The sequence below is a fragment of the Haliaeetus albicilla genome, chromosome 20 (assembly GCF_947461875.1).
Source record: "Haliaeetus albicilla chromosome 20, bHalAlb1.1, whole genome shotgun sequence".
NCBI classification, from domain to species: domain Eukaryota; kingdom Metazoa; phylum Chordata; class Aves; order Accipitriformes; family Accipitridae; genus Haliaeetus; species Haliaeetus albicilla.
Genome location: NC_091502.1, coordinates 1,620,365 through 1,638,080, shown reverse-complemented (window position 1 = coordinate 1,638,080; position 17,716 = coordinate 1,620,365). Strand labels below are relative to the sequence as shown.

The 17,716-nt window shown below is 40.3% G+C and overlaps 2 protein-coding genes across 4 annotated transcripts in view; both read right to left on the bottom strand.

Moving 5' to 3' along the window:
- The window catches only part of DCLK1 (doublecortin like kinase 1), a 252,017-nt gene that overhangs the window by 219,684 nt on the left and 14,617 nt on the right, over nt 1–17,716 (bottom strand). The window lies entirely within an intron of this gene.
- CCDC169 (coiled-coil domain containing 169) overlaps nt 6,890–17,716 on the bottom strand; it is a 91,777-nt gene continuing 80,950 nt past the window's right edge. Inside the window, exon 9 of the transcript XR_011328933.1 lies at nt 6,890–6,899. The gene's annotated coding sequence lies outside the window, so the exon portion shown is untranslated. The remainder of the gene's footprint in view (nt 6,900–17,716) is intronic.

The window sequence follows — 17,716 nt, the reverse complement described above, 5'->3', positions numbered from 1 at the left end:
ATGAGGAATTTGAGTTCTTTTAATGGAACACCGAACAGCAGAAGATCTGAGCAGAGACCAGATTCACTTGACAGAAGTGTAAGAAATGTAAGAGACTTATCCAGCTATCTCAGAAGTGGGTTTATACTTCAACTATTTGACTATTCAGATGCCTTAGAAGAGTTAGAGGCACTGTCACCTTAGCAAAGAGCAAAAAAAAAACGTGGGTAGCATATATTCTTCTCTCTTTACAGACTATGTCCTGAAGTGTAAGATGTTTTTATTAGCGTGTCAGCTGTTAACTTGTTACACTGAAACACATCACTGCACATTCTCCTCTCTTCAAAGAGGCAGGTGAAGATATACTCTCCACTAGGCAGTCCTAATTCTCTTCTGCTCAAGACACAGTCCAGTCATAAGTCGTCTTGAACTTCCCGTGATCTCAGGAAGTCAGTCAATAAAATTCCACCTGGATGTCTGACAGCATACTTTGCAGACACTTTCCAAAGGGTGAGTGACAAATCCATTCTTCACCGCCTACATGAATTCAGTTTACCCACAGAAAAGATCCAATTTGTCATCAAACTATTAACTTATCGGAATAAGGTAGCTGTCATGATACATGTTAAATCAGGAATAAGCAGTTTACCGCTTATTTTAAGTTTCCTCATTCCTCATCATAAAACATCCATTCGATTATGGATCCTTTGTCATTCTGAAACATTCTGGTCGACAGCCAGCTGGATATGAGCCAGCAGTGTGCCCAGGTGGCCAAGAAGGCCAACGGCATCCTGGCCTGTATCAGAAATAGTGTGGCCAGCAGGAGCAGGGCAGTGATCGTCCCCCTGTACTGGGCACTGGTGAGGCCGCACCTTGAGTCCTGTGTTCAGTTTTGGGCCCCTCACTGCAGGGGTGCTGGAGCTGCATGACATGCATGGAGGTGCTGGAGCGTGTCCAGAGAAGGGCAACCAAGTTAGTGAAGGGTCTAGAGCACAAGTCTTACGAGGGGCGGCTGAGGGAACTGGGGTTGTTCAGTCTGGAGAAAAGGAGGCTGAGGGGAGACCTTATCGCTCTCTACAACCACCTGAAAGGGGCTTGTAGTGAGGTGGGTGCTGGTCTCTTCTGTCAGGTGGCTGGAGATAGGACATGAGGAAACGGCCTCAAGTTGTGCCAGGGGAGGTTTAGGTTGGATATTAGGAAAAATTTCTTTACCAAAAGGGTTATCGAGCATTGGGACAGGCTGCCCCGGGAAGTGCTTGAGTCACCATCCCTGGAGGTATTTAAAAGACGTGTAGATGTGGCACTTAGGGACATGGTTTAGTGGTGGACTTGGCAGTGTTAGGTTTATGGTTGGTCTCGATGATCTTAAGGGTCTTTTCCAACCTAAATGATTCCATAAGCAATAACAAATATTTGCCCAGTACCTCTGAAAGTAAAGACTTTCACATTTTCATACAAAAGCAACACAATCCAACAGATCTGAAGAAAAGCAACAGCATTTAAAAAATTACTCTGTTGGTGACAATTTTTTCCACAGTCTGAAAAGATTTTAACAAATATCTAGTAACATTTTCCCCTACAAAGACAGCTTTATATGCTATGCCGTATATGAAAACTATTTCCTTACAAAGCCAGCTGCTGTAGTTAAGGACTAGTCCAGGCAGACTTTGCTCAGTACTACTTCCCAGCAGAACCAAACTTCACAAAGCTGAGGAAAGTCTGAGCCATACTAACAAGGGCAGGGAGAAGATGGGGGGTGAAAATCCACCTGAAAAAAATAACTGGGATAGCACAGTTTTTGTTCACAGACAACACCCATTGGAGAAAAAAAAAAAAAAGGCAGAAAAAATTCTAACTCCTTACTTGTTCTCAAGAGAAGCAATGTGAGCACTGGATTGCGGGTGTATGTGTACATAAGCACACAAAAGAGCTCTAACCTGCCCTTCCCAGATGGACAAATTACCGAGTAGCAGAGATTTATGCAGGCATCTCTGAAGAAACACAACCTGAATAACACAGGATTATAAAAGAAAGGGGAAAAAAAAAAATCTCTTTTCAATGTAGATTGATCGCATCCCTGTTCAGGAAATAACGAGGGCAAAACCACCCCCAAACCAACCTCCCTTTTGCCTCCCTCCCCCTTCCTACACACCATCATCTTCCCTATAGGAAGGGAAAAACCTAGGAAGAGTACAGTTTGCCCAGGTGTTTTGCAGTTTTGGTAAGTAGCTAATGGTCTTGATTCTCCTCCATACAACAGTTTAGAGGCAAGTGAATGAGATGAGATGTCTGAAGAGAGTTTTCACAGGGTACGAAATGTTATGAATGAGAGCAGTACCAAAAAAAACTCGTTAATTTAGTTTACTATTCTATTGCAGGATGTGTCACAATACTTGAAACTTGTTAGCATTAGCCAGTTGACTCAGAATGGTATTATTCACAGCACTTAAATCTTTTCTGAGAAAGGAAGTTTGAGAACATGAAGCCTACAGAAGATTTTAAAGTCATACAGGAAAGAGCTGCCTCAAGGGAAGAAAAATCCAAATTATGGTTTCACTAACAAGACAAAACAAAGTTAGGCTACTAAGGCTACCAAGTCTTTTGTCTGCCAAAATTTTTGTTCAAAAAGCCCTTACTTAGCTTCAGCTACAGCTTCACCAAATTAACTCTTGAGATATGTCTGCAATTAAATTTTTTTCAGACTTGCTAAAGATCCAACATAAATACTTGGATACATCACATCTTATGCAGATGGCAGACAACTCTCTAAATTACTTGTTATGGTTTTGGAAATGAAGGAGCATCTACCCTAGAAGGGTCTAGAGTCCTGTCTTCCTTCTCTGGGATGCATTACATGGGATATGCCAGGAGACAGCTGCTTCTCCCTCTGCAGTGCCTACCAAACCCTTCTACTCCCAGGGCTCTCTTAAGAGTTTCACAGGATTGTAAATCAGTTCTTTTTCCGGACCCACATGTAACACAGGCTCCTGTGTAAAGCAGGTGACTGATCTTTTCATGTCTCTTCAGTAGCTCTGTACTGCTTTCTACAAACTCTTCTCTCCTTGCTGTTCCTTTTGTGTTGTGTTTAGCCTCACTGTTCCAGTCCGCTAGCATCATCTATGACAACTTTATATTTTTCTCTCAACTTCTGCCTGTATCTCCCCTCACGGAGGACAGGTAGGTTATCCAGTCTCACCTCATCTTCATGTCCACTCCTAAATAATCAGCCTCTCCTTCTCTACATCTCTATTTCTAAGTGATTGAGATTAAGTAATAATTTAAAAAGGAATTATGTACAACTTATGTGGTAGGTTGACCCTGGCTGGATACCAGGTGCCCACCAAAGCTGCTCCACCACTCCCTTCCTCAGCTGGACAGAGGAGACAAAATATAATGAAAGGCTCGTGGGTCAAGATAAGGGCAGGGAGAGATCACTCACTAATTACCATCATGGGCAAAACAGACTCAACATGGGGAAAATTAATTTATCACTAATCAAATCAGAGTAGGGTAATGAAAAATAAAACCAAATCTTAAAACACCTTCCCCCCACCCGTCCCTTCTTCCTGGGCTCAACTCCACTCCCGATTCTCTCCACCTCCTCCTCGCAGTGGCACAGGGGGACAGGGGACGCGGGCTGGGGTCAGTTCCTCACACCTTGTCTCTGCTGCTCCTTCCTCCTCAGGGGGAGGAGGACTCCACACTCAGCCCCTGCTCCACCGTGGGGTCCCTCCCACGGGAGACAGTCCTTCATGAACTTCTCCAACATGGGTCCTTCCCACAGGCTGTGGTTCTTCACAAACTGCTCCAGCATGGGTCCCTCCCCAGGCTGCAGTCCTTCAGGCACAGACTGCTCCAGCATGGGTCCCCCACAGGGTCACAAGTCCTGCCAGAAAACCTGCTCCAGCGTGGGCTCCTCTCTCCACGGGCCCACAGGTCTTGCCAGGAGCCTGCTCCAGCGTGGGCTTCCCACGGGGTCACAGCCTCCTTCAGGCATCCCCCTGCTCCGGCGTGGGGTCCTCCCCGAGCTGCAGGTGGAGATCTGCTCCACCATGGACCTCCCTGGGCTGCAGGGGGACAGCCTGCCTCACCGTGGTCTTCCCCACGGGCTGCAGGGGAATCTCTGCTCCGGCGCCTGGAGCACCTCCTCCCCTCCTTCTGCACTGACCTGGGGGTCTGCGGGGCTGTTTCTCTCACGTATTCTCACTCCTCTTTCTGCCTGCAGTTTCTATTGTGCAGCAGGTTTTCCCCCCCTTCTTAAATCTGTTCTCCCAGAGGCACTACCACCGTCGCTGATGGGCTCAGCCTCGGCCAGTGGCGGGTCCGTCTTGGAGCCGGCTGGCATCGGCTCTGTCGGACACGGGGGAAGCTTCTAGCGGCTTCTCACAGAAGCCACTCCTGTGGCCCCCCCGCTACCAAAACCTTGCCACACAAACCCAATACACCTTACTAAAGGCAAAATGTCTCAAGTCTTATTTTGCATAAGCCTTCCATTTAACTGTTATCCAGCATTTTCTGGCTAACCTTGATTAGTTAGGACTGCAGGCAGAAGCGGTGTCTTTGTTCTTTCTAATGCAGCACACCCCCACTGCACCTCAGAAAACTGTTCTGGCTCTACTTGACAAGCTGAAAATGACTTGTCACCTTTTCTAATCTGCTTGGAGTTTTTTGTACCAAGTTAAAGACTTATATCCAGGGAGTAATCTAAAATAATATAGAATAAAAGCTAAGGAAGGTTGGTACATGTTTTCAGCGAGGCTTTGTTCCCAAAGAACGGAAACACTTACTGTACAGACAGACTACCATTGATTTGGGATACAAAAACTTCCCACACATTCTACCTAGGTTCTTCTGGGGGAGAAAATTTGGAGCTGTGAGCCTGCCTGTCATTTCAGGATTTCAGAATGATGTTAAGTCATGACAGGCTGCTTAAAAAAAAAAAAGTAAGCTTAGCTTGATGACTACATAACATCATAACGTTCCTGTTTCAGTGCTGCAGCAGGACAAGATGCCGCAGTTCGAAACTAAAGGCAAGGGAGAGCCTCCCCTACCCAGGGGAGGAACTGAAGGCAGTGGTGAAGAGCTTCAATCAGTATAGCCACAATATAGGTCATTATTTCAGGGATCCTTCTGATTATTTGCTTATAAGAAAAGGAGCACTGTTAAAGCTTTCCTCTTCCTACAGAGGTACAATGTGACATTCAGTTGTTCCTCTCCCTCTCCTTCTGTAACATTTAAGAGAGCAGTTCCTACTGTATGCTGTGAAAGATGACTGGCATTCACTTGGACTCAACACAAGAGAAATCAGAGCTTAATTTTCTTTTCTAGGACAGCCCTCCTCCATCTGCAGATAGAAGGGTTCGGTTTTTTACAGGGATGCCACATTTAAAAGCTACTCCTCCTACAGTGTCACTGAAGACTTGCCAGAGAAAGGAAAATCTCATCCTTTCCTTCTCATCACCTTCCTCCCCCCACAAACAACCGAAGTATAAAACACAGCAGGCTATATACCAGGACCCCACATTTCAACACTGCTGCTTAAACGACATTTAAATAAAGCTGCAATATAATTTGGGTTGAAAGCATTTTTCAGGAAGGTGTTATTCCTACAAATACTATTCATCTATAATGACTCCTATACATCTTTACCCATTTCCTCCTTTGGTCCCACATTTAAAATTGAGTACATGTTTTAAAAGGAATTTTAGCTTCACAACAATATTTCTTGCTCATGTCTTAATGAAATTGTCTGATTTAAAAAAAACAAACATTCAACTGAATAGCTTTTTGTCAAAACCAAAAAGTTATTGGGCAAATGTATTCATTTTGACAAATTCGTTAACTGAAAACATCAGACATTTTATTAACTAGTAGCATACTTATACATGACTATAAAATGGTTTATTTCCTTTCAATCTTGTGTTACAGAAATGGACCCCCAGAGAGACTTCACCTAGTTGCTTGGCATGTCCGTACTACAGATACTGAATGTTCATCTTGAGTTTACTTATTGCTAAATTATACCAAAAAAGTGAAAAGTTCAAGTATCAATGTTCCTGGTTCTCAGCCAGTTAGAATAGCCCTGTTCTTTCCGTTTCATCTCTTTAGATGCTATGTCTCTCTCAGCCTTTGCTTACCATACTGACAGCAATCAATGTTAATATTAGTCCAATTGTCTTTACGCAAGGTACGGAAAATTTAGTTTGCCTATCCCTGATGAAAAAAGCAGATGTCAACAACTGCTTTCACAAAGATCCTAATCAACTGCACAACCACTAAACACTCTTACTTCTATGTCCCATTCTCCTACATACATATGGGTTTTTCCACCATCTCATAGCAATGAAATGTTCAACGCTTCTTGCGTTAAAAGCCTTCACATCATGCTTACTGCACTCGCATCTGGTTTCTGTTCCTCTAGTTCTGATAGGCCATTTGATTATTCCCTCCGACATTAACTGCTTCATATTTGCCTTATTAAATTTTACAGTGATTTAAGTCCATGTTCCCAATTCATCAAGATCACACTCTATTTAAACAAATTCCTCCCGAGTATTCACAACGCTCCTCAATCTGCCCCAGAACAGATGTGTTCTGGTTTAGAAACTGAAACGTCCAAATACGAATTTTTTTCTTTAAGCCACCTTCTTTTTCACAAATATATAGAAAACTGAATGTGCTGGAGCACAGGAGGTATTTTTAAGTAGCAACAATAAAGGAATAAAGTACAATAGCACTTCAGATAGCAATATGGACTACTCAGACAACAGGAAATAAAAGAGTGCCTTTTTGTATTCCAGGTGCTCTCACCCTAAACACAACTGCTTAGGTGTAAACTCTGCTACCACTATCATACCCACAAAGGGACACTGACCCTATTCATGCTCATGTAGCTCACGAAGTAGACAGAAAATAAACTACTCTGTATCAGAATCGACAATGTCACACATGGACTTTTTCCATGATCATGAGTTTCTACATTTTTAATCTTTTTATCCTTAAGTACCAAGACAGAATTCTAGCATGTATGAGTTTATTCTCATGTGAACACAGGGTTTCTCATTATCAGTGTCTAGTGTGCCAGAATCATTTCCCGCAACACATGCATGTTATACTCACCTCCTTCTCAAAGTTATTTCCTCTCCAAGGAGCATATAAGTATGGCACTTAAACACTCCATGTATTGCATTAGCTTTAACTCAGATTTTGTGTGGGCGTAAGATGCAAACACAGATTTCATACATGGAGAAACAGCAGAAGGTTAAAGAAATCTTGGTTATAAGCATACAAGATAGACAAAGAGAACAAAAGAGCTGGATGATACAATCTAGATGTTGTGCTTAGACCATTTCACACACAGAACGAACTCTACAGAAAACACCATTCATCAGAATTTGCTAGATTTTAAACGAACAGGAGTAGTGACTAGAAATCAAAAAAGGAGATAATACTGAAATACACAAGAAGAGTAGTTAAAAAAAAAATTAAGGAGTCTCCTAGAAAACCTTCAGAAACAGACAAATGGTTGAGAGGCATATAAAAAAATCAAGAAAGGGAACATGAGACAGTGGGATATTTCAGGGACAACTAGAATAAAGAAAGTGTCAAAGGTTTAGCTTTTGGATGCATGCTATATAGCAGCAGCTGCAGTTTGCAATTCAAACTAATGCAAAACAGACACATAACCTGGCTGCAAGGGAAGGCAGGTGAAAGTATTTTAAAGAGCAAACATTCTTCTATTTAAAAAGTCAGCATGTGCATTTCAGGCAATGTCTGTCTTCCCTCACTTTTAATCAACGGCACTCTACCCTGGCTATTCCACAAGATGCCCCCAATCTTCCCCTGCTGCCTGGCAGCTTTGAGAAAATCATTGCTTAAACCAAGCCAAAAAGATAATTAAAAGCAGCTCAAACTGAAATTTCACTTTCTATTCACTCAATGAGTAAATGTCTCTTACAGTTTTAAGCTATTAAAGCTCAAAGTAGTTTTATTTAAAAGAAATTTCTGAGATCCAACATTTAATAGAACATCAAATCCACCAGAACAACTGATTTGGGAGAGGCAATCAGCCTTAACTACTTAACATGAGTTTTATTTTCAGTAACATCCAACTCTGAATTCAAAACCCTATAATGCTTTGCTGGTTCTAGTGGGAGCATACTACAGTCTTCTGTCGTGCTTTCTGAACTTAAACTCACTTATCCTTGATAATTTCACACCCGTTTGCGCTCATTTTTATCTGTGTGTAAAGTACCATACCCTGTCCTGCATGCCTCAAGTCCCCAAAGAATTCTTTGCTCTTCTGTCTATGACTTCAAGAATTCAGTCCTATGGAAGAAGCTTGATTCCCTCCTTGGCAGACTTCTCAAGCAAAAACACCTCCTTATAGCAGGCAGTCTGACCTACTTCAAAAGCTTTTTGGGGGAAAACATAATAGAAAGTACTTAAAATTTAAGAACAAACTATATGTGATACACTCCTTGTAACATACCATTAACCAGTGACATCAGGAAAACAGTCTCAGAAGAGTTTTATTTATTTATAAAAATCTAAGTAATTTTCAGAGCACTACTGTCTTCATTCAGTACAATGGAAATATTTTAACCTACTGGTAATTGTATTAATTCCTAAATCTGATTGAGTCTGGACATTCTGCCCCCATGAACTGACACACAGTAGTGGGGACAGATTCAGAAATTATTAAGTCAATACTTACTACAGGATTGAACAAATTAGTTTCAAGCTTAAAGAGGAATGGAGGGGGAAAGAGGCAGAATACACTGTACATTACTGATTTAATGGTACTTAATAGTGTTGTCCCTGAAGATCCTCTAAGTCTCAGTCCCACTTCTACTGAAATTCAGAGCAGAAATCCTCAGACACAGAGTAAGGAAACAGAATCGTATCTCAACTTCTATACACAGCAGGGTTCATTAAGAAAGAATCCTTCTAGAGGTAGAAACCTGGATTCATCTTGATTACCTTGATGAGCACCTGAGAAGCACGTCATTGCCCTAGACTTGCTTTCTACAGAAAGAGAATCACAAGAAGCAATTCCAGACCAAATAGGTAGAATATCCAAAGACAGTTGTGTTTCTTGCCACTCACTATAACAGACAGCAAAGTACATAGCTTAAGAAGCTGGACAGTATTGAAAGTAAGTTAAGATGCTTCAGTTGACTGCAGTTTCAGAAAAGCTTTTATGAACCCAGTTTCTTAATTAGAAAAACAAGGTACAGAATTGGGATGTCACTACCGTTTCCTCCACCGTCAGTAATTTTAGGACTACTTTGCCAGTATCAATTACATTTTGTGGTGTTTTAAAGATCTTGGTTCCTATAAACAGATAGAGAAAAATGAAAGGATTAGGTTTCACAGAAAAACATGGCTAATGACAGAATATTTATGTAGTTTGCCCTCTCAATATTCATCATTCATGGAAGAATTTTCTTCTACACAAAAGCTTGGCAAAAAGGTGTTGAAAAGTAAGTGGAAAGAAGTAATCAAGGACATACTTGCACTAAGTCTCAGGTAGCTGTTCAAACTTGAGTTTGATTAAAAAGTTATCAGCCTTTAGTTTATTCACTCAACTTTTGAAAAAGAGAGGTTACCAAGATTTTCCAAGAGTTTGTGCAAAAAATTCAAGGCCTAACAATTCAAGGATAGAATTATACTAATATGCTTACATTAAAAAGCAAATATATAAATTCTAATAAGCTGCATGCAGTATTAAGAACTTTTCCTATGAATAGTATAATTTACTTTCCGAAGAAGAAACACATGTGCTACAAAAAACTATGAGAGGAAAATGTTATTTTCTTTTGATGATGCTTAGAATTCTGCTTAATGGCTGGAAATTCTTAATCCTTTTGTAACAACTAGTTTTAGAAGGAATGGAAACAACCCAGCAAATCCAAGATTCATTATGCTTTTTTATGGTCTTACTACATCATACCACTTCAGATAAAGGAAATACACACACCACACTTATGCCAATGAAAAAATATTACTAAGAATATCAGCTTCAGAGAGTAAAACTAAATCGTCCCACTGAACACAGCAATTTGACAATACTCACTGTAAAGTCTTCAAACTATTGAGCTCAGCTTGTTCAGTGGAAGTCATGAAATACAGTATCTTAACAGGATGGGGGAGCAGAACAGAGAAAGTTTAGGATGACTACTATTAGAAAGCATCACAAAGAGATTTCAGCTGTTGACAGGGAACCTATCTGGTCCCAAGAACTGCGTGTTACCGAGCAGTAATCTCATGCCTGTCACACAAAATAGTTGTACAGCGTCAAGAGATAAATCTGCAAGCACTTTTCCAAGTCCTCTTTCACCAAAGAAATAAGCAAAAAAACCACACACAAAACTACCCCCAACAAGACCATACAGTTGGGGATGTTTCCATTTGCTTTTCCTCTCCCCCCCGCCACTAGTCAGCAATACACATATAAGAACCTAACTGGATAAGAAGGTCGTCTTAGTTACATTGAACATTTAAAGCAATGAAGCAAAGTCCAGATGTAGATGAAAAGGACACTTATTCTAGTAACTGATAGTTCTGAATGACCACACCATCTCCCTTCCATTGAGACACCCTTTCTCACACTTACGCAATCTGATACTCTACCTTTGAGGAGCTGGACATTACTCTTCCTTAAAAAAAGGCTTCTGACTGTACATAAACACTCTAATGAGTAGCTGGATATCTTTATAAGACAGTAAGATCAACTTATGTGATATTTAAAGCATACTGAAGCAGATATGCAAGTTTTCAGTCTTATTCAATTAATAACAACTTTTATTTTGCACAGCATGAAAGCCAATCTAAAGGTTGCAGAAGATTGCATCTTCTCTTCTTCATTTTCAAAGTCAGCCTACAGTTACTAAGGGATGCCAGTTAGCAACCCTGGAAACTCCTATTGTGAGAGAGCTTTTGGAGACGGAGCAACACAGTTGTCAGTCTCGGTTTAATAGGAACCGACCCTAGACAAATGAATGAACACACTGCTTTCCATTAAGAATGCGCTCCTGTTCACTCCTTTACAGAAGACTTTATTTGAGTAACAATTAAAATTGTTAGTCAAAGTCATAACATGACATCCAAACAGCCTACCCAGAGTCACAAGGGTTCAAGGAACTATCACAGCTCTCCTCTAACACCAGGATAATACCAATTGCCAACAAACTGTCTACCCTAGCACGTCTTTGAATGATTTTGAACCAGATTTTTATGTTTTTCATATTAAAGTATGGTCTAATTCGTAATGGAAGTCCATTTCTCTCAAGAGGAATTGTAAGAACCTTCCAAGACCCCCAGAGCCCACCACCACTTGCTGAGGTAGGCAATTTTCAGTCCCTGATTTTTTGTTTTGTTTTGTTTTCAGTCTATCATGTCTTCAGAAAGGGGCTTTTTCCCCTGTATTGAGAAAAAATCCTCATCTTTTACGTCCTTCCCCAAAATCAGTTTCAAAACACCAAAGCCAGAAATTATACATCTTCCAGAGAAAGAAAAAAGCTTTTCATTAAACATACTGCAGGCAGGAAGGAGGGAAAGCAAGGTGCATTAAAAGCTGGAGAGACACTCTTTGTTCTTGGAGAGTGTCTCTCGCAGCTAAATAACATGGTGGTCTGTCAGCATCTCCCAGAGAGGGCCCAAAACTTCATATCTAAAATTAAGTAGTATGGGTATTTTCTGAGGGGCATGGCAATCTGGCATTCACATCAGAAGCCCTTTAGGAAAGAACAGCTTGTACAGTGTAAGCACAATGGGTTTCAGGTCCCAGGTGGTAGTGCAATATTAAAGTACCACCTCAAAAACATAAGCACAAGTTTCCCTAGCTGTTGCTCCCCTGTTAAAATGCTTGCGTGAGCTGCAGAAGCCATTTTACTTAATGTTTCCTCCCAATCAGTCAGCATCTGCACAGCTACATCTCAGAGAATTTACCATGGTTCTCTCATCAATCAATACCACCCCTGTGTGCCTGTGGCTGGCAGGGAGCTCCAAAGCCTTCAACAGAAGAGAGCAGTTAAAGTTACTGCACTCGAGAGAAGTCATACAGAAGATAAAATAGCAATTATTGTCCACATTTTTGACACTCGGAATAATTTTAAGTTGCGTGCATCTTGAGTGGATTGTAACTACAACTAAAGAACAAATAAAAAGAACACGCACAACCAGTCACCCTTAAAATTAAATGCGCCTTCTATATTAAGAATGGAACTGATTACAAATGCTGATGTGAATCAAAGTTACAGAGCACACACAAAACGAGTCACTTGCTGCACATAAATTTTATTAACACTCATTTTGCCTAGATTGTTGTATAACATACGCTACACAAATACTAAGCAGAGAATGTCTTTTCGTGAATGATACCTACCTTGCTTTATGTAGGCTTTTTTGTATCAAGGACAATCCAGGTATAGAGAAAGACATTTGAGATCATTAATCCATCCTACAAAAGGGTAGATTTATCCAAGAATTTACTGTAGAATACAGACATTATTATCAAATGTTTTCCACTTGCCAACAAAACAATTTTAAAAGCACATACTCAGTTTAGTTGTAGGTGCAAACAGTTGCCTTCTTTTTCTTGAGAGAGTACTTTCTCAAAACAGTAGTATTAATTCCTTATTAAAAGCTAAGATATTAGGTGCCTTCACAGACAGGAGTCCACAGGAAAGGGAGTTTGTTTGTATCATAAAATATCCCCTTTAGAGTGGGGTTCCAATAAAAAACAAACATGTATTACACTCAGTGAAGAAGCTTCAAGCTTTCCAGCACTGTGATGTTCACTTTCCTTGCAGCCACAATTTTTTAAATAGCTATTTTAATGGTTTAAAGCAAGGTTATTGAGGGACATCCTACACCTCTCACACACACTTCTTAAGGTATGCCTTTAAGTAACAGTAGCTATATTTCATATTTGTAAAGGTAATTTGATTCGTAATAACATATTTATTAAAAAAAAAATCAGATAGTGACTTTTATTCTGGTATCTCTGCCACTGACCACTTATCTGTCTGGGGTCAAATCGACAGCATAATGCATAAACTGAAAAATAATTTGCATGACTGCATCTTGTTAAGCTAAACAAACCACCTGTTCAAATAAGTAGGTCCCACTATAAACCAGATGTTTGTTCTGCCAAAAGCAAATGAAGGACTTAAAGTAATACAGCACTTTTGTCCAAACTTTAGTCTTTACCTAAACATGCAAACTGTAAATACCCTGTACAAATACACACATCATAACACTTCTAAAAATGGCACTGTTTCACAATGTTGCTGTTTTGTGTGACCTTCATTAATTTTCTCCCATTCTAGTCATTGCTGTTGTCTTACAAGTGCACCAAGTAAACAGAAACCAGAGAACTGAGCCTGTGACACAGCAACCGGGCTCTATCTCCGCAGACAGCTTGTATCCTTGATGTTTTCATTGTGTGTCTACACGCTGCCTTTTACAAAACTATATTTTAATGCACATCAAACTAAAAATGACACCTTCTGTTAAGGGAAGGTTAAAAACCAACAGTGCAGCTACAGTAACGCAAGACATGTTTTAGCTATGAAAAAGTGCTCCTTCTCTGCGCAAGTACATGATAATACTAAGGGTCAGCCCTAACAATATCTTTTCATGTACTTAAACAACCTTTTAAACAAAAACAAACAAACAAACAAACAAAAGTAATACTCACAGTAAGAGCATGCCCTCGTGGTTTGTATTCCTAGAGGCAGCCATTAAACCTACTCATTCTTTTTTTATTTTCCTTACATAGCAAAGTTGGCGGGAAAACACTTCAAGACCTCCCTTCCCCTGGAAAGGTTTTAATTTTGGCCTGAGCTCTTAAGACTATTAAACACTTCTGAGAGTCCCACCACCTTCTTCCAATTCATCAGCATCTTACAGAGAAGTGATTCTATCCTTCCTTTAGAGTACAAACAGCATCAGTTCCTTGTACCCGCAGAAAAAAAAAATAAACGTATCCATAAAAGTATACATATACTATTCTAGACTCAATATGAAACCTATCCGGCTTTGAGGAATCATTAATAATTAACTGCGAGAATATACTAAATGCAGGCCATCAATGTGCTATACAGTCAGACTGCAGCTGTATATTGCGCCCCTTTTAGCAAAAATTAAATTATATTCTAAATTTTCAGAAACCTTGAAGTCAAAACACAGATTCTGATGAGTTATAAGGAAATGCAAATAAACCACCAGTCACCCTGTTTGTAATACAGACAAACATTTTAACAAAATTAAATTAAATGGATTGAATGGATCCAAAGTAAATACCTACCCAATACTGGAAAACACCAAGTTTCAGTCCCTGAACTGCCACTGACCCAATGAGACAAGATTTGTTAGTTTTGTTGGGGTTTGTTTTCTTGAGGGTTGTTTTCTTGGGGTTTTTTGTGGTTTTAGTTTGCTGGTTTTTTGCTTTGGGGTTTGGGGTTTTTTTTTTCCTTTCTTCTGCTATTCCAGCATTAAAAAATTGAAATGGCTACCATAACACACCTACTTAATCAAGCCCTCTGAAGTTCTAAGGAACACCCACAAAGCATCATGTGCGCCAAAAATTACTGAATTTTCGAAAACCAAGAAGGAATTTTTGGGATGGGGGAAGCAACTGAATGTCATGGAAGTGCGTTTTTCCTAGCAATCATAACTTTCGTCAGGTACTGATTGTCCAAGTGCTACTCTCTCATCAAGACAAGCTCTTTACATTGTCATCAAATTTTATAAGCCATCGTTTAAATTCCTTTTAACTCAACATAATATTTATTAATGTCTTTTAGAGATACAAATCAAAACATCACAACTAACCGGGCTGTTGGAAGGAGAGCATCGAAGCTCATTTCCTCAGTGTGTAGTGTCAGTATGGGACAACCAGCTAACTCGGATGCCCAGTGAAGACTCTGACTCCCATTACTTTCTTTTTTTAGCCTGAGGCATCTAGTGATAGCACCCAGCAACAGCATACATACCTCACTGCCCACCTGTGCTAACAATATATGGGACTCACGTCAATTTTTGCCATGCATGGGCAATTCCAGTGTTGGCCTCAAAACAACCCACAAGAGATGACTGTACAGAATAGCCTTTCTCCAAGTTACATTCCCAAAGAATAATCCTAGGAGAGCTTTATTCCCTTATCCTTACAGTAAATTACTTTTCTTGGCTCAGAGCTTTAAGATTTTATTGCTTTTTAAGTTGGCGATGAAAGATTTAATCATAGATTTGTTAGATTTAGCCACTGAATGCAGGCTTTTCCAGAACCTTCAAAGCTCCAGCAGCAGTCACAGTAGAAGTTCTCAACTATAAACACTAATGGAAAAATTTTGGATTTACCATGGATTTCCTCCCAGTAATCATTCACAGCTTGAGTTCAGCAATAAAGAAATCCATCATCGTGCCCCCAACACCATCTGGGAGATCAGGCTTTTGGCAGAGAAAAATGGAGCAGCAATTGCCTAGCAGCACAGGAAATCAATGACTTCCCCGCACAGGGGTGAGCAACAGGCTGCTCCTGCTGAGCACGGGATCATTCGTTTCCCTTTCTGCCAGCAAAGCTGCTTTGTACGTGCAGCGAAGAAGGTCTCTGTTACGCTGGCAGGACGCACACACCTTCCCCCAAATCCCACCCCTACCCGTAGGGTTAGGCAGTTAGCTACGCAATTTCGACTGTATAGCCAAAAAGGGAAGGAGTGCGGAGACACCAGTCTCCTGGAAGAGCCTTTAGACACAAGGGTTTCAGGCTATGAGGCAGGTAACAAATGTCCCAGTACGCCACTGATTTAAGCTCATCTCAAATCCCATGACTTGACAAAGGATTCAACTGAATTTTGACAACATCAGGGCCAAGAAAACCTGGTCTTCCCTTTCCCCCCAGTAGTAGGATAGTACTATTTACTTCTACCAATTAGAGCTCTAAAACAGGTGTAAAGATATTTTTTCATTTTAAGCACAACCATTAAAGGGGAGTTTGGAATATACAAAAAATTAAGTGAGCACATTATCCAGGAGACAATAGACCACATTGGCATCCTTCCAGGCTGTACTTCTTTATAGCAAAATCATGAGTTTATTTACATATACAATACAAAACAGATATGCATCTGTTTTTTATTGACAGGGTTTGCATGAACCGGAATAGTCACTCAAGATCTTCTGTCAAGGTCACAGCAGAGACCACCACTGATCTCTGCAGCTTTAAAATCCCAACTCCTTCCTCAAATTTAATATCCTCAGTGCTCCCTGGAGCACGAGGCAAGGTAAGAAGGACATGAGTTGAGAGCTTCCCCAGACACACACTTTACCTTTGCTGCAGGCAAAAAGAACTTCACATCCACATTTTTGCTCCAGGTCAAAGTTCCCAACAAAGTCACAGTAATGGGATCATTACAGGCATGTATGCAGTCATCAGGAACTAAACTACTGTCTGTAACTGGTGCCAAAGGTTACTGATACAAAACAGCAGATGGAAGGGACTTGTGGTCAAGCCAGGCTTGCCCCTGATTTGAACCAGTGCTCTGAATTAAGTGGCTTGTCCATTAACCAGCCCTCTCTGAGATCAGAGGGTACTGCTGTAGCTGCTTCCAGAGCTATGCCTGCATATTAACCCCAGTAACTGCATACATGTTAGGATCACCACTGTGTCCAGCTGACTGAGTATTTATCTGTATCAAGCATATTTTGCAGCATCTCCTGATAGCTACACTGTTAGCTGTATATCTGTGAATCATTGAGCCTAGAATCTGTAAAACACAGTTATATCACAGCAGAATTATCTTGGTCTCTAGCAGCTTCTAGCTTCTCAGGGAGACTGTTTGCTCATCTTTCTGCCCACATTTTATATCTCTATCATTTCTTCAGTTTAATAAGTTACATCTGTAAATGCAAGTATCTGCCTTATTTCTCTAGAGTCATCATTGCTCTAAATCAATTCAGGTCATGCTGAAATTAGTCTTGCCCTTCACCAGGTTAACAGCTTCTCCAGTTTTGCTATAATTAATACATGTCCGTAGATAAATTACAAATAAAGTGAAAGACAAAAATAAGTAGGATTACTCTCTAATGTTTCTTCTTGTCCCTCGATCCCCAAGTTCAATAATAAGCCTCTCAAAAATCTCAACCTACTGCAATTTAATAAGTCAGCAAAAAGGAGACACTGCTTGAAGCTATTTCATAGAAGAAATAACATGTAACCTACAAGAGACTCCTCAATAAATGTGGGCACCACACAAACCCCTACCTGTTTTCCTGCAAAAGGAAAAAGCTTACTCATTTTCTAAGCTTGCACCTTCTTCATAGTCCATTCTAGCTGCAGTAAGATTCATCATTTGGTCATTCAGGACAGCAGTAGGCCTGCATTTATCATGGTGAAATGTGTCCTCACTGTTTGTTCTTACAGTTTATGGAAAGGCAAGTACAATGACTCATAAAACTGCTGCAAGAAAAAGCTGAAACAAGTTAACAGAATGAGCTTCTTTAAAATGACACCCTTCATCCTACGTTTCCGGCATGCAGAGCCAAAACCACATCACACTTTCAACTGACAGATTTAGAGCTATTATTTATCATAAATGGCAAGACCGTCACTGAGGCCAAGTAATGCTTCATGATATGTTCCTGAACTGCTTACAGATCTTAAATACAATATAAGCAGTGGAAGGCCTGGTTCTATGTTCTAGAGAAAAGTAATTTTTTACTAATGTTCTAT